Below are 18,518 nucleotides of genomic sequence, written 5' to 3'. Positions count from 1 at the left end.
ACAAAAAATACCCCACAGTGAAAATGAAGAAATAAAAAAAGCCCAAAATGACAGATTCCTGACTGATAAAACAAAAAGCAGAATGCAGCGTGTTCCAGGATGGTTTTAAACCAATAAAAGGCCAGCAGATCCCAAACTCTGGTTACTCCCAATAAGAGCCACTAACAAATTTAGGCTTGAATGGTTTAAAACCAATAAACACCCAGCAGATCATAAAATCTGGTTACTCCCAGTAAGAGCCAGTCACAAACTGGAGCTGCCTGGATGGTTTTAAACCCATAAATACCCTGCAGATCCCAAACTCTGGTTGTCAGACACTCCCAGTAAAAGCCAGACACAAACTGGGGCTGCCTGGATGGTTTTAAATCAATAAATGCCCAGCAGATCCCAAACTCTGGTTACTCCCAGTAAAAGCCAGACACAAACTGGGTCTGCCTGGATGGTTTTAAACCAATAAATGCCCAGCAGATCCCAAACTCTGATTGTCAGCCACTGCCAGTAAGAGCCAGGCACAATCTGGGGTTGCCTGGAAGAAGGGATAGAGCTGGGCCATCCCAGAGCTCCCCTTTTTTTTGCCAAGGCAACTTTCTGATCCCCAGCTGCAGCCCAAACTCCTCTCCAAGATGCAGCAGAGAGCAGAGGAGAGCGGGTCACAGGCGTTTAGCAATGACAGCAATTCCCCGCAGATGACAAAAAGCAGCTTGTCTATCAGCAGCTCCTTTTGTGCCTGACTCGGAGGCACATTATCTTTGCAGAGAGTGGAACGTGGGTAATGAAAGAGGGGGAAAACAGAGCCTGTAAACAACACAAAGCAAATCTCCCGGGCTGCCAGGCTGCGCTGGAGTGGAATGAGCTGAGTGCCCATGCGGCGCTGTGGGCAGGAGCTCCCAGCACGGAGAGCTCACTCACACTGCCAGAGCTGCTCTTGTCCTAAAATGATCTCAAATCTTCTCCTCCCCAGCTCGCTGCCCTCCCACACAAATCCCAGCTGCAGATCCAGGAGCTTGGCAGGAGCCCACCCGACTGAGGGCTCTGCTGGGCGCCTCACGTTCTCCCTGTGCTCATTCCCACAGCTGGAAATCTGTCCTGAGAAAATCAGGATTGGTGTGGAGACAGAATCCTCTGGTTTGGACAGAGCAGAGGACAAGGTGTGTCTTCTCCAAAGGTGTGGGAAATGGGTTTGTCGAGTGTTGCTTGATGGACATGAAAAGGACACTCACACTGTCCAGTTGTGAAAATGAGAAAGAAGGAAGAGTGTCCTGGGTTGTGGTGTAGGATGAGCACACAGTATTTATTCCATCCCCATCCCCATGAGCTGTTGGAACCAGGTGGGGCAGTGTTTTCCCAGGCCCCTCCTTTGGGCTCTTCTGCTCATGGCCCATCAATGCCTTGCCCAGGACTCACAGGGAACTCCCTCCAGGAGCTCTCTCTGTTTAATGGGCCATCAAGGAGCCACTGCACGACTCCTCATCCCATTGGGAGATGCTCCCAATGCCCAGGGGGAGGAGCCAAGCATTCCCACCTGGAGAGAATCTGGGATTTGGGACAGGACAAGCAGCCCTGAGCCACTGGATTCCCAGAGGAGCAGAGCTCCCAGACCTTTCTGTGGGATCACTGCTTCAGGAAGAGCCCCTCACCTGGACTGCTCCCCCCACCCTGCTCAGGGTGTGTTCTGACTCTGGCAGTGCTCCTTTGTGTTATTTCATTTATTTTATTTTACCTTTTTTCCTTTTTTGTTATTAAATTGTATTTCTGACTTGGAGCCTCTCACTCGTTTTGCTTTCAAACCACGACAGAAGGTTATTTTCGGGATCTCAACTTATATAGTTTTTGGAGTTTGATCAGGGATTGGGGGGACGAGGTTAAGACTTCTCTGATCCCACTGGTCAACCCAGAAATCCATTAATTTTGTCTTTCCTCCTAGAAGGAATGCATGATTTAGAAAACATCACTCTTTGTTTGTGTTACAATGTGTGAGAAAGCTCCAGTAGAAGGCGGAAAAACCAGAGTGACCGTAGAGGATTCTCAGAGCCTGAGAGAAGGCTCACACAGTCTTGTACATCAGTAAATGTAAATTTACATCAGTAAATGTAAATTCTGAGATAAAATATCCTGACTTAGAAAGGCCATGGGATGGGACAGACATTGTTGAGAGAGAAATGGAACTGGAAACAAGTTTCAAATGATGGCCTTGCAAACAGAGCAGATATTTTTGAGATTTAGAACTGTGAAAGATGGATTGTACCAAACCAAATGTGGGCTATTTTTAGATGTTTGGTTTTAAGGCATTAACAGCATTGTGTGGCAAAAGCTGATAGGCCAAGAAACACCTATAATGTTTTGTAATTAGGAAATAGTTTGGGTTCTGATTGTGATGGTGTGAACTGTAACATCTGTATTGTCTCACCCTTCTCATGAGACTGAAAATGGAATAAAAGTCTTTGAAATGCCTCTCAAGAGCCCCGTCTCTGGGTCAGAAAAAGGGATTTTCCAACACAAAGGTGCCCTCAGATCCCTGGAAGTGCCCAAGGCCAGGCTGGACGGGGGCTTGGAGCACCCTGAGACAGTGGGAGGTGGGAACCCAACACCAGGAGGATTCTGGTAGCACTGAACTGAATTTCATGACCAGAGAGTAACATCTGCAATGGCAGCAACAAAGCTCCCCATGGGAAAAATTAAGAAATAAAAGTTAAGAAATAAAAGTAAATAAATAAAGGGGTGATCTTTCAGGTCCCATTTAACCCAAATCATTCCAGGATTCCATGTGCTGATTTAGTTTGGATATTAGGGGTGAGTTCTTCCCTATGAGGGTGGTGAGGCCCTGGCACAGGTTATTCCAGGGATGTCCCTGGATCCCTGAAGTGCCCAAGGCCAGGTTGGAGCCACCTGGGACAGTGGGAGGTGTCCCTGCCATGGCAGGGGTGGGGCTGGATGATTTTTGAGGACCCTTCCTGACACTGTTTCACCCCACAAGGACACAGACTCTGAGATTCAGGAGGCTGAAAATGACTCCTTTATTTCTGGGCTGTGTCTCCCTTTTCTACTATTTCACACAGACCAATTGGATTGGTGACACAAAGACAAACCTCTTCACTCCCATTGGGCAGAGCAGAGGGACAGCAAGGAGAAGTCCCTCCTGGGGAAAGGAATGAAGAGCAAAGTTCCAGTTCCAAAAACATTTCTCCTGTTTACAGAAAATTCCCTGGGAGAAGAATTTCAGAAAACCAAAACACCTCAGGCACAAACCAGGGCTACACTTCCCACCCAAACCATTCCAGGATTTTTGTGTTTCGGGGCCGGTGGGATTTTGTGCACCAGAACAAGAACAAAGATGGAGCAGTAATTCTGAAATTGTGATTTTGCCAATATTAAGGAATCACTGCCTCGGAGTGAAGGTTATTAAATACAGAGCAGCAGTTAAAATGTAAAAATGTGGAGATTTTAATCAAGATATGGAGGCGCCTCTTGTAGCTGTTTTAAGGGGAAAAGACAGTTGAATGAGGATGAGCAGATGGATTTGGGCAGCACTGAAAGGCAGGAATGAATAACCTCAAAATTAAGAGCTGGAGAAAGCAGAAAATTCTTTTCTGTTGTTTTCACCACATGAGAGTGGAAGAGTTTTGTGTTTTATGAGAAGGAAACTGTGTACAAGTGATTGTAACCCAGACCTCACCAGAAAAACTCGTGTCAGCAAGGTGAGGTCAAATTTCAGAGGCTGCTGCTGCTTTTTCATCGTTCCTTCCCAAGGGAGGGTGTGTTTAGCACTGAAAAATACACCAGCAGTCCAAAAATACACCTGGATTCTAAAATTACACATGGATTCCAAAAATACACCTGGATTCTAAAATTACACATGGAGTGAAAAATACACCTGGAATCTGAAAATACACCTGGATTCTAAAAATACACCTGGATTCCAAAAATACACCTGGATTCTAAAAACACACGTGGATACTGAAAATACACCTGGGTTCTGAAAATACACCTGGATACTGAAAATAAACCTGGATTCTGAAAATACACATAGATTTTTGAAAATACATATGGTTTACAAAAATACACCTGGATTTTCATCGTTCCTTCCCAAGGGAGTGTGTGTTTAGCACTGCAAAATACACTTGGATTCTAAAAATACACATGGAGTGAAAAATACACCTGGATTCTTAAAGTAAACCTGGACACTGAATACACCTGGATTCTAAAAATACACCTGGATTCTAAAAATACACCTGGATACTGAAAATAAACCTGGATTCTGAAAATACACCTGGATTTTGAAAATACACCTGGATTCTGAAAATGCACATGGAGTTAAAAATACACCTGGATTCTGAAAATACATGTGGATTTTAAAAATACAGATGGATTCCAAAAATACACCTGGATTTTATTTGTTCCTTCCCAAGGGAGTGTGTGTTTAGCACTGCAAAATACACCTGCAGTCCAAAAATACAACTGGATTCTAAAACCACACATGGATTCGGAAAATACATATGGATTCCAAAAATACACCTGGGTTCTGAAAATACACCTGGATACTGAAAATAAACCTGGATTCCAAAAATACACATGGATTCTAAAAATACACATGGAGTGAAAAATACACCTGGATTCTTAAAATAAACCTGGATACTGAAAATACACATGGATTCTAAAAATACACCTGGATTCTGAAAATACACATGGATTTTTGAAAATACATATGGTTTACAAAAATACACCTGGATTTTCATCGTTCCTTCCCAAGGGAGTGTGTGTTTAGCACTGCAAAATACACTTGGATTCTAAAAATACACATGGAGTGAAAAATACACCTGGATTCTTAAAGTAAACCTGGACACTGAATACACCTGGATTCTAAAAATACACCTGGATTCTAAAAATACACCTGGATACTGAAAATAAACCTGGATTCTGAAAATACACCTGGATTTTGAAAATACACCTGGATTCTGAAAATGCACATGGAGTTAAAAATACACCTGGATTCTGAAAATACATGTGGATTTTAAAAATACAGATGGATTCCAAAAATACACCTGGATTTTATTTGTTCCTTCCCAAGGGAGTGTGTGTTTAGCACTGCAAAATACACCTGCAGTCCAAAAATACAACTGGATTCTAAAACCACACATGGATTCGGAAAATACATATGGATTCCAAAAATACACCTGGGTTCTGAAAATACACCTGGATACTGAAAATAAACCTGGATTCCAAAAATACACATGGATTCTAAAAATACACATGGAGTGAAAAATACACCTGGATTCTTAAAATAAACCTGGATACTGAAAATACACATGGATTCTAAAAATACACCTGGATTCTGAAAATACACATGGATTTTTGAAAATATACATGGATTCCAAAAATACACTTGGATTTTCATCATTCCTTCCCAAGGGAGTGTGTTTCTAGCACTGCAAAATACACCTGGATTCTGAAAATACACATGGATTTTGAAAATACACATGGATTCTAAAAATACACATGGAGTGAAAAATACACCTGGATTCTTAAAATACACCTGGATACTGAATATACCTGGATTCTGAAAATACACCTGGATTCTGAAAATACACCTGGATTCTGAAAATACACCTGGATTTTCATTGTTTCTTCCCAAGGGAGTGTGTGTTTAGCACTGCAAAATACACCTGCAGTCCAAAAATACACCTGGATTCTAAAACCACACATGGATTCGGAAAATACATATGGATTCCAAAAATACACCTGGATACTGAAAATAAACCTGGATTCCAAAAATACACATGGATTTTGAAAATACACATGGATTCTGAAAATACACCTGGATACTGAAAATACACATGGAGTGGAAAATACACCTGGATTCCAAAAATACACTTGCATTCAAAAAATATACCTGGATTCTGAAAATTCACCTGGATTCTGAAAATGCACCTGGATTCCAAAACCTTACCTGCATTCCAAAAACTCACCCGCCCTCCAAAAATACACCTGGATTCCAAAACCACACCCGGATTCCAAAACTACACCCGGATTCCAAAAACTCACCTTTCCAGAAAAAAAAAAAAAACCCTCTCCTGGATTCTAAAAATACTCCTGCATTCCCAAACCACTCGCGAATTCCCAAACCATCCCTGCATTCCCAGTTCCTGTATTCCCAGTTCCTGCACTCCCAAACCCCTCCTGTATTCCCAGTTCCTGCATTCCCAGTTCCTGCATTCCCAGTCCCTGCACTCCTGCCCTGCAGGGCCCCACTCTGGGGCTCTCACTCTGTGCCTGAGTGAAAAGAGAGGAAACTTGTGCTGCTGCCGATGGAATTGGGATAAATTCCCATGAACAACAGGAACGAGGAGTTGATTTGGGGCTGTCCCTGCCAGTTCTGCTCCAGTCTCTGTTCAGTCACTCCAGGCTGAACACGCCTGGTTCTGTTGGAGCTGAGCCTCAGGAAAGGGGAAAATTTACCTCAAATTCACCTTAAATTTATCCTAAACTTACCTTAAATTCACCTCAATTTGATCTCAAATTTGCCTTAAATTCACCTTAAATTTAACCTGAAATTCACCTTTAATTCACCTTAAATTTATCTTTAATTCACCTTAAATTTGCCTCAAATTTACCTTAAATCACCTCAAATTCACCTTAAATTCTCCTCAAATTCACCTTAAATTTAACCTTAAAATCACCTTAAATTCACCTTAAATTTACTTTATATTCATCTCAGATTCACCTTAAATTTATCATTAATTCACCTTACATTCACCTCAATTTTAACCTTAAACTCACCTTAAATTTATCTTTAATTCACCTTAAATTCACCTTAGATTCACCTCAAATTTAACCTTAAATTCACCTTAAACTTACCTTAAATTCACCTTAAATTCACCAAATGATTCCCCTCCACTAAAACAATTCTATGTCTGTGGAGCCGCTGCCCCACCCCATTATCCAACCACCTCTGTCTTATTCCATTGTTAATAAATAAATTCAGTAAATAAAATTCACTTTGATGACCTTGAGCAGCCCCTGGGGTTCACTTTCCCCTCCTTGAACAACACTTTGGAATATCCTGAATTACACTTGAGGTGAAGTGAGGAGAGTCACGACATTCCCCAGGAAAAATCCCGCGAGTGATGCAAATTCCCATGTGAGATCAGGGCCCAGAAATGATAATTTGATATTTAACAGCATTGTTTGACATTTAATATAAAGCAAACACCGCCAATAAAACTTAAAAAGCCCAAATCAGGAAAAAATCAAACCCCTCTAAGTTTCCCTCCTAACTGCAAACAATAAATCAGGGCGGTTAAGGAGTTTTAAGCCATAAAACTGCAAATCAGGCATTTTGTGCTGCAAATCGATTCCCATTGAGAGCTCTCTCCCTCCCTGCGACTTCATTTGGAGCTGCCAGGGGCTGCTGACAGAGTTTGCAGCATCAAACACGGGTGACAGGAGCTAATCTGCCTCTGTGGGGGCAAGAAAAATGGAATTTTGGGGCTTTTTTTTTTTTTTTCCTACATGCAAAGCAGGTAAAATCGAAAGCAATTTGTGTGGAATTGGAGTTAAAGTGCTGCTGCAATCCATCTCCCAAAGTTCAGCTCTGCTAGGGTTGAATTTTTCCACTTTTTTTTCATTTGTTTTTTAGCATTTGTTACAGCAGGGGATGATGATGCCTCAGGAAGGGGAGATTTAGTGCTGTGCAGGAACAGGAGCACACCAGACCTAAGAGCACTTGTGCTGCCTGATGCCAAATAATATCTTTGCCTGATTCTAAAAACGCACTAAAAATAAAAGCTCTGCATTCATGCACTACATTAGCACTGAAAAGGAGCCCTAGAGAACATCTCATTTCTGCAGCGTGGACTATCAAGCTGCCAGGGAAGAACTACTGCAAACTGATTTTATGATGCTTGTTACCGGCTGATAAAATTTATGTTGTCACGCAGCAAACACAGATTCTTAATACACGGATAAAATAGCAGTTGTCATAATGAAATCAGGCTGCCTGGGAGCCAAAATAAAACAAAAAATGAAAGGGAGATGGTGCTTTAGGCAATTTGGGGAGTTCAGTGGAGACGGGAAATATTAAGACAGACCTGAGCTTGTTCACCTTCTCATCAGAGACAAATTGGATTAGTGGGTACCTGACCCTGTTTCACACCACAAGGACACAGACTCTGAGATTCAGGAGGCTGAAAATGACTCCTTTATTTCTGGGATGTGTCTCCCTTTTCTACTATTTCACACAGACCAATTGGATTGGTGACACAAAGACAAACCTCTTCACTCCCATTGGGCAGAGCAGAGGGACAGCAAGGAGAAGTCCCTCCTGGGGAAAGGGATGAAGAACAAAGTTCCAGTTCCAAAAACATTTCTCCTGTTTACAGAAAATTCCCTGGGAAAAGAATTTCAGGAAACCAGAACACCTCAGGCACAAACCAGGGCTACAAGCAGCACCTCCTAAGCCTCCGCCTGGACAGGGGGCTCAGGAATTCCTTGTTTGGGCCCTTCAGGAGTTTCCACATTGCAGACACGGGTATGGATTTGTAGAAACATTTCCAAGTGTCTGTGATGTAACAACAACATCACAATAAAAATAATAACAACAACAACAATAAAAATCATAGTAACAACATAATTTACAAAAATCATCATAACAAAAATCATAATAACGGAACCAGGGCCACAGGCTGTTGGCTCCTTGGTTTGGCTCCTGTCTGCAGTGAAGGGATGGATCCAGGATTGCCAGGAATGGGAAGTGATGGGATAATTCTCACTCTGAGTCCTCAGGGAAGGGATGCCAGCCATGAGAGCACCTGTGGGTTCTCTGGATGAATTAAATGACAACACTCACAGCACTGAAGTTAATTACCTGACCCAAATCCTTGTCTGGGTTAGGAATGCACAGCTCAGGTTTTTCCAAGGAAAAAAATGCCACAGAGAGATTCCCAGTGAAAGCACTGCAGGTACTGAACTCATATCTGGAATTTCCTCAGAGCCAGAACAATTTCTGACACTGAAATTGCCATGAAAATTTTATGATTTCTGTGAAATCTCAGCCTCACAGGACAATTGCATCACCAGCTTAGTGGGGACACCATTTCCCTAAAATTCATTGTTTATGATGCAGGATGTGCCTAATTAAACTCCACACAGGAGCTTGTTTTCCCTGAGGTGTAACCTGGGTGTAAAGTTGTTGTAAGGCAACTACACAGAGGATGCACAGACACCCCTCTGCCCCCACGGGAGCCTCACACGCACATCAAGACATTTACTCACTCCATAAAGTTTATAAAGCCATCACTGAATATAATTAAAGGTATATTTTCTTCCAGCTGATCTTTTTAAAGTGGGTCATCATGTTGATTTAAGTAACTGCAATGGTGCCTGTGAATGTTTAATGAAAATAAAGGCCAGCGAGGAACAAGCACAGACAATTTATTGTCCCATTCCCGTTTCACCAGGGTTCTTACTCTCAGCTACAAAAGCCACTTTTAGGAGTCGTAACAAGATCATTTCCTCTCCTCCCCGCTTCCCCCACCCTTTTTTATTCTGGGAAGATTAAAAAGAATAAAAGGATCTGCTCATAAAACCTGAAAGGGACAAGATTCACAGTGGCTCTAATCCCTGTTCAGGCTGCAGAGTCTGGTTCAGCTCGGCTCTGTCCCTGGAACTGTGACATTCCTGAGCAGGTCACAAATCCTGAAACACCATCACCACCTCAAACCACAGCAGTGATGAAGCACAGGAAGAATTTGGGTTCCCAAACCCGATTTTTGGGCTCACAAAACCTGAAAGGGACAAGATTCACAATTACTCTAAACCCTGTTCAGCCCGTAGAGTCTGGCTCAGCTGGGCTCTGTCCCTGGAATTTTGACATTCCCAAACAGGTCATAAGCCCTGGAACACCATCACCGCCCTAGAGAAACCAGCCTTAAACCACAGCAGTGATGAAGCAGAGGAGCTTGGGTTCCCAAACCCGATTTTTTGGCTCGTAAAACCTGAAAGAGACAAGATTCACAGGTCACAAGCCCTGAAACACCATCACCACTCTAGAGAAACTAACCTCAAACCACAGCAGTGATGAAACAGAGGAGTTTGGGTTCCCAAACCCGATTTTTTGGCTCATAAAACCTGAAAGGGATTCACAGTGTCTCTAATCCCTGTTCAGGCTGCAGAGCCTCAGCTGGGCTCTGTCCCTGGAACTGTGACATTCCCAAACAGGTCACAAGCCCTGAAACACCATCACCAACTCAAACCACAGCAGTGATGAAGCAGAGGTGGAGTTTGGGTTCCCAAATCAGATTTTTGGGCTCTGTGCCCCACATCCATCACTCTGGGGCATGTCCCACTCACTCCAGAGTGTTCACATCGAGTTTATTTCTCACTGTCCCCACAAAGAGAGGGGTAAAGCCAAGGCAAAGGATTTCCTCCTCCTCCAGGTGTGTGCCCAGGAGTGACAGCAAACAAGGATCAAGTTTTACATGAGCCAGGCCACCGAAGGCTGTGAGTTAAAAGAGCAAACAAAAAATGAAGATTCTGTGAGGTGACTGTGATGCCTTGGGAAGGCTGAGCTGGAGCAGAGACTGGGCAGAGCTGGAGAATAAAGGGGAGATTTATTAAAAGGCCTTTAGGACACACCTTGGGCAGGACAAGAGCCTGGCCAGGGCTGCACCCAAGGTGGACACAAAATGGTCACAAAATGGACACAAAACATCTTGAGGTCTCACACATTTATCAGTTTTGGTCCATTTGCACATTGGGGTTGAATTGTCCAATCCCAGCTCCAGGCTGGGACGTCTCATCCTTCTTGTCCCTCCCTCCAGCCCCCCTTGTTTGTGCTTTTGGCCTGAGAGTTGTCCTTGGTGTGCAGCAGGAAAAGGGTTTGTTTTGTGTCCCTGCTGTGTGCAGAGCTGAGTGACACTGACTGTGAGCTCAGAGCTGCCCCCCTGGGCACCACAGAACCTGAAACACATGGAAGATAAAACTGAAGGTGGGACAAGCTGGACAGAGCTGGGGCCACCTGGGCTGCTGAAGGTGTCCCATGGCAGGGGGTGGGATTGGATGAGCTTTAAGGTCCCTTCAACCCAAACCACTCCAATTTTTTTTAATTTTTTTAATTCAATACCACCCCAAAATCTCAATATTTCCATCAGCCACACTGGTGAGAATTCTGAGAATTCAGTGTGACCCGATGGAATTCACACCCTGGTGAAGGAGAGATGTTAAACCCCACAATTCCCTCTGGGCTCCTTCACTCGCAGTTATTTGAGCCTGAATTTTCCCATAAACATTAAACTGTGAAAAATCAGTGTCACGTAAGGGACTTTCAGTAAACCAGACCTATTTTTCCTGAGAGATCCATTAATAGCTGTTATTAAGCAGAAGAACATAAAGCGGCATTTGTTGAATCACAGCTCAAGTGGCCTTTTCATTATGGGCTTCATCTTCCACCACTGACAGAAACAGGGGCCAGGATTGAGCTAAATTGGGTTTTATTGACCAAACACCAGCTTGGCAGGGCTGCAAAAACAACAACAACAACAAAAAACGATTGATTTTTTTATTAAAAAATAAAAAGATATGGTCTGACCAGGACAAGATCATACCCAGGAACCATCATCCTTGAAAGATCAGTGGCTTTCCATACTAAAGCACTGGTTCAGGTGTAGAAAGTTTCCATATTTGTGCACATTGCCATATTCCCAAATGCAGAAAATGCCCATGGAAGGAAATTCCAAGGAATCCTGTCCCTCCTGGAAAAGCTGCCAGAGCTCCAGAGCCTCACCTTGCAGAGCTCAGAGGGGCAGCAGCTCCAGGCCTGTCCCCAGGCTGTGAAATCCTGATTTGTTCGTGGCTACAAACCCTTGAAAGAAACATCATTACCACTGGAGTTTGCTTTATGAGCCTTGAGCCGAGTTTGGATTGTAAGAGGGGTTTTATGGACGTCTCTGGCACGAGCAGCAAACCTGGAGTTTGGATTGCGGTGACACTCGTAAAAGGCAGGTGTTTACTGCTCCCTCTGCTCCCTCCACCTCATAAACCCGGCCTAAGGCATCACCCCGACCTGGGATGTGTTTAAAGGGTGACAAATCCCAGCCAGGATCCTGGAGCAGGAGGTACAGAGCAGTTCCCTGTAGCCCTGGTTTGTGCTCAGAGGTTTTGGTTTTCTGAAATTCTTTTCCCAGGGAATTTTCTGTAAACAAGAGAAATGTTTTGGTAATGGCAAATTTGTTTATATATTTTCCCCAGGAGGGACTTCTCCTTGCTGTCCCTCTGCTCTGCCCAATGGGAGTGAAGAAGTTTGTCTTTGTGTCACCAATCCAATTGGTCTGTGTGAAATAGTAGAAAAGGGAGACACATCCCAGAAATACAGGAGTCATTTTCAGCCTTCTGAAGTTTGGAGTCTTTGTGTCCTTGTGGTGTAAAACGGCATCAGTTCCCAGCCTGGCACAGGCACCCAGGGAAGCTCAGGGTCGCTGCTTTTGCAGGAGCCTTTCCCTTCCCAAGCAGGGGGACTCAGGGGAAAAGGGTCACCCCAAACCCTCCCTGCAGGGCCTGACACAGAACCTCTTCTGCAGCTTCACTTCCCAGGAAATGAGGAATTTATTGATTTTTTTTTTCCCCCTAAAGGAATGGGTGCCTCAAACACACGCTGGGAGTCTGTCACCTCAAAAGCCTTCAAAGAACTTCTTGTCAAACCCTTTAATTCAGAGTTTAGGATCATTACCAGTTAGATTATACCCCAAGAATGTTTTTAATGTCACTTTTGGACACTGGAGCCCCGTGTTGGTTCCTGAATGGAGTGGAGGTCTGAGTCTCCTGTTCCAAATTGTGCCATTTCTGATATTTATCTCTGGCAAGGAGCTCAAGTGACAGGAATTCTTCTCCCAGTCTGCCAAGTTATTTATTGGGTGGCCTCAGGGAAGGTCACTTTCCCTTCCTTTTTTCACTGTTTTATTTATTTACTGTATACACGCTATTTATAAAACATTACTGACTTCCTTTGAGGAGTTTTTTTGAGGTCTGGGAACAAAAAGCAGGTGCTGTTGGTATCCTCAGATGAGTTATTCATCTGCCCCTGTCAGACAATTCTCTCCTTTTTTAAGGGGAGTTCAAGAAAAATAAAACATTGGCATTTGCGTGACTGGAGCTCCCGTTGCAAACACACATCTTTCTTTGTGGTTATAAAAATAAATACAAACAATCCTCTTGTATGCCACAGGGGTGAAGAAAATCATCTCCAGCGGTGGATGGGGCTTGACCTGAAAGCTCCAGCAGCTTCTCTGATGAGTTAAACCAACAAAGCAAACACTGATTCCTCTAAAAGGGATTCAAACTGGTACAATTTCCAAAATCTGCTGTAGCCACCCACTGCCTGCAGCCAAAAGCAGCACCAGAATTCCCCAGATAACCAGACCCGGCATGGATCAGACCCACCCAGGGCTCTCCTCCTGTCCTGGGTTATGTAACCAAAAAAAAAAAAAAAAAAGTTTATTCTATTACATCTGTTGAAACCTGTTGCTTTTTCTTTATCTGTTGTAACTCCAGAAGGGAGAGGGCAGCTGCTCTTCTGATAAAAAACCAGCTGTTAAAACTGGGTGGGGCATTGTTTCTTATCTGTGTTCACCCTCCCATTACCTCCATGGGAATATCTGCAGTTAATGGGCCACCAAGGCTCACCAGTGACATGGGACATTACATCATCCCAGTGTCCCTTATCTCCTGTTAATGGGCCATCAAAGCTCACCAGTGACATCACACATTACATCATCCCAGTGTGAGATGCTCCACCCAGGGAGGAGGAGCCAAACCATTCCCACCCAGATAAAAAGGAGCCCCAAGTGTCCCCAGACATCCAGTGTTCCCATGGGATCCTGAAGGAAGACCAGACCCATCTCTGGGCCCTTTTCTCTACAGGACCATCTCTGCTTCCCACAGGACACACCTGCCACTCCAGGAGGGTTTGCTTTGGGCTGTTTCCAGCACCCTGAGCAACAGGGGGTCAGGTTGTGTTCTGACTCTGTCAGTGGTCTTTTGTATTATTGTATTTTTTTCTTCCTTCCTATTAAATTGTATTTCTGACTTGGAGTGTCTCACTGGTTTTGCTTTCAAACCACTACACCCCCCTTCCCTGGCCCTAAACTCAAACTAAGAAATCTCTTTACATCAAGAACTATCTCAAGTAAATATTCCAGCACAACCTGCTCTGCAAACAGGCTCAGGCCCAGGGGCCCTGCCTGGGCTGGTTTTTCTCTCTCATCTTCCCTCAGTAACATAGTGAGTGTCCCAAGGCCAGCTCCACATCTCCACAGAACAGGCACAGAAGAAACCCCTGTAAGGAAGGAGGAGGAGATCAGGAAGCACAGAAGGAACTTGGGAAGCACAGGAGGAATTCAGGAAACATAGGGAGATATCAGGATGCACAGGAGGAGAGCAGGGAGCACAGAATGAGGAACTCAGGAAGCAGAGAAGGGGGTGAGGAAACACAGAAGGAGATGAGGAAACATAAGGAGAAGATTAGGAAGCACAGAAGGAAGTCAGGAAGCACAGGTGGAGAAGATCAGGAAGCACAGGAGGAATTCAGGAAGCACAGAAGGAGATGAAGAGGCACAGAAGGAAGAGGACATCATGAAGCACAGAAGGAGGAACTCAGGATGCTCTGGAGAAGGAACTCAGGGAGCTCTGTGGAATCCTCTTTCCCTCCAGATCCTGTCTCAGAGCAGTTCTTGTCAGAGACAAGCCAAAGGTGCTCCTGCAGATCCTCCTGTCCCCCCACACTCTGAGCCCTGCTGTTTGTGGATCACAGCTGGGAGTTTTCCCTCCCAAAAACACCAACTCTCCTCTGGGATGAGCAGAGAGAGGTGCTGCAGGATGTCCCTGAGCCAGGCTGGCACACAAACCCTGCAGGTGCCCCCCGAGATCTGCCCTTGCCTTTTAGGGCCGTGTTTGACATTTCACTGAGTGCGTAAAATCCACTAAAAAGCCATTTTTGACACGATAAGCTTTGGGCAATTATTAGAGCCTGACATGCTGGTGCTAATTAATCAGTGACTGATTATACCTCTTTGGGGTGTCAGGACAAGGACTGAATGTTGGATTTAACGAAGCTGGAGCTGCACAGCCACTGCAGCTCAGGCCACGCTAAATTAGCTGCATCATAATTGGATTAAATGACCTAAAATAAGTTATAAAATGTTTGACCAGTGCCACTACACAACAACCAAATGAGAGGTGACTTTCTCCTGCCTGTCAGAGCATTGCAGGATGGGAATTCCTCGTCCTGGGAGAGCTCTCGTGGCTGTGTTGGTTCTGGGATGAGGCAAAATCCACCTCAGGACCTGCCTGGAGAACACATCAAAGTCCCCAGTCCTTGCTGCCTGCCCTCCTTCTCTGGGAAATTCAGAACTGGGAGGTTCTTTCTCTAATTAAATCCCTGAAAATATTTCCATTTAAACTCCCTGCAGTCCAGTCTTGTTTCCTCAGAATTTCCCACTGAAGGCAAGGGGAATTCCTGGAATTATTAATTTCTTAAATATTCTTTATTTCTGTTAGAATGGTGTCCAAAGCCTCTCAGACAAAAGTGTTTGACCCCTCTATGTTTGACTGGAACCAACTCTAACCACAAGGATTAAGAACTGTAGTTCAATTAGAGCAGCAAACTGGGAATAAAACTGAGATTTTAGATGTTTGGGTATTTTTCCATGTAGCAGAGCTTAAGAAAGTTAAGCAAAAGAAAATGCCCTAAAAATAGAATTTTTCCTCTTTTCAAACAAACAGAAGATGCCTTTAGAGCACAGGAAATCATTGCCCCCTCACCAGGTCTGAGAATCAGGGGAGAACCAATCCCCAGGTGGGTTTGACTCCCACCAGGCAGGATTCCTGGCCCAGCTCCCTGAGCACTGGATTTTGGGGGATCATGGCTGAGGAACAGGATGCAACAAAATCTCAGGCAGCACCATTTCCCCCTCCAGAGGTGAGGAATTTATTTTTTATTGCAGCCTTTATTCTGCTGCAATGGGGTATTTTGAAACCCCGGCGGCCAAGGCTCAGACATTCCCATCCCAAAACGTCGGATTCAATTCCAGCAGAGGATTATTCCAGGTGTGTTGGTGCCCATTTCCAGCACATTCTTGTCACAACAGGGGGATGGAAAACCGACAATTTACGTCTTAAACTGAAAAAGGGAGAAGGGGAGACGACAACAATTTTCCTTCCGTGAGACAAATGTGCTCCAGGAGTGGAACTAAGCTTGGCTTTGAGGGTATTACCGACGCACTGGGGTGTCCAAAGCTGTAAAAAAACAGATGGTTTAAGTGGCTGAAAAATGGCCAAAAAAAACCTGTTTGTTGTGTCTGGCCATGGGGTGTGATCAGTGCCCAACGTGGGCAGAAAACACCACAGGAAAACAGGGATTTGCTGCTGATTCCACCCAGAAATTCAGAATGTCCCTAAATTTTTAATGCCCCTGAGGATGCATTGTCAGTTTTGTCCAAAGACTTTAAAAATCAAGATCATCGCCTTTAAATTATATTATTTCGTTTGTTTAATAAGGAAAAGAAACATATAATATAATATAATATAATACAATATAATACAATATAATATAATATATATAATATATAAAAATATAATATATAATATATAAAATATAATATATAATATATTATATATTATATATTATATATTATATATTATATATTATATATTATATATAATTTGTAATTTATAATATATATATAGAATAGAGAATAGATAATTGAGAATAGAGAATATATAAAATAGAATATAGAATATACCATATACTATATTATATATATATAATATAAATTATATAGTATAGATTGTATATTATATATTATATATTATTATTATTATTATTATTATTATTATTATTATTATTATTATATATTTTATCCACCACTCATTTCCTGCATAGACTCCCTCATGCTTAGGAATGAGGAGAACTCAAATAAAATTTATTCAATTATGATGGGAAAGATGAGGAGCCCCTCTCTCATCCTGGAGCTCCTGTTGACTCCCAGAAAAACTAAATTATTAAAGCTGAGCCACATTGGGCAATGGTTTTAAGTGGGAATAAAGGAATGGTGGTGGTTTTTTGCTTTAAAGAGATAGGGAAGAGGAAAAACTCTTTGTTTTTCTCTTTGTGGGCCAAAAAATGGGCCTGGCCTGCAAAGCAAATTGTGTTCCATCAGCTGCACAACAGAGGGAAGTCAAATGCCAACGACTTCCATGCTCATCCTCCCAGATGGGGAAATTCCCATCCAAACCCACTGGAGTTTCCTCTTTCCCCATTCCCTCCTTTAAAGATCAACAATAAAATCCCCCAAGGTGACAAACTTCTCAAAGACAACTGAATTTCACCTTCAAAGTCACCCTTGACTTCCCTGGGATTCAACACCTCAGTGTCACTGTTGGGCACCAAAGAAAGATGAGAGATTTCAAATATTTCAGAAGGCAAAGAGCACAGAAAAAAGGCTTTATTGTCTAATTCTCACCACCTTTTATAAGGTGTTCCCATCCAGACTGACCATGGTTGGGGAATAGGAACGACCCCTCTCTAATGCCATTGGTTAAACCAGAGAAACAGCAAAACACCCCCTGGAGAAAGATTGTTCTGGGAAAGGAGAGTTGTTTGCCAGGATTATTTTGAGAAGAAGCTTTCTGGAGAAATTATTCATTGGGAAAAAGTCAGCAGCTGCCAGCAGGATAAAATCTCTCAGACCCAGAAATACCAGCCCCACACCTCAGCTCCTCTTCAAAGCAGTTTTGTTTGCCCCAGCCTCACATAAAGTATATTTTTTTCAGTCCCATATCCATCTATAAATACATTCCAGGTTAAAAAGCCTGTCACTGGCCAAAGCTCCCAGCTGCCACTCAGAAAAGCTTTCAGGAATTATTTTTCTTTCTCTTTAGCTGCAAAGAAGTCTGTAAACAGGAATGTAACTCTTTCCAACCTCCCCCTTCTCACGTGGAATATTTTTGGGGGGATTTGAGATGAAGTTTTCTCTCCTGCTGTGGAGTTTTGTTTCATGAGCACTCTCAGAGTAAAAAGACCTTCCTAAAGCCAAGCTGAGCCCTCTCCCAGGGCACTTCTGGCCTGGTTCTCCACTCACTCAGAATAACACAATTCCAGAACAAGCTGAGTTTCCCTGTTCTTGCTATTCCCAAGTATTCTCCTTTCTTCTTAAAAAAAAAAAAACCCCAAAACATAATAAAGAGTATTTTCCTAAAGGCATCAAAGTACACAAAACAAGGTTTCCACATTTCTGTGTGCAGGCTCAGAATTCTGGGGGTTGCAGGGAAATGAACACAGACATTCAGGAATTTCCAGGTGCCTCCTGAGAACCAGGTCGTGAGGAACAGGAGATGAATCTTCTGAGGTAACTGAGATGGTAAAATAACAAAGAATTACAAATTATTGCAGGTGTCCCTGACAGAGCCTGGACATTCAGGTTCCAGGTGAAACAGCAGCTGGAAAACCCAATTTATTTACAGGAATCATGGAA

The sequence above is a fragment of the Zosterops lateralis genome, assembly GCF_965231275.1.
Source record: "Zosterops lateralis genome assembly, chromosome: 30".
NCBI lineage: Eukaryota > Metazoa > Chordata > Aves > Passeriformes > Zosteropidae > Zosterops > Zosterops lateralis.
The sequence above is the reverse complement of the archived record's forward strand: the minus strand, read 5'-3'. Positions refer to the sequence as shown.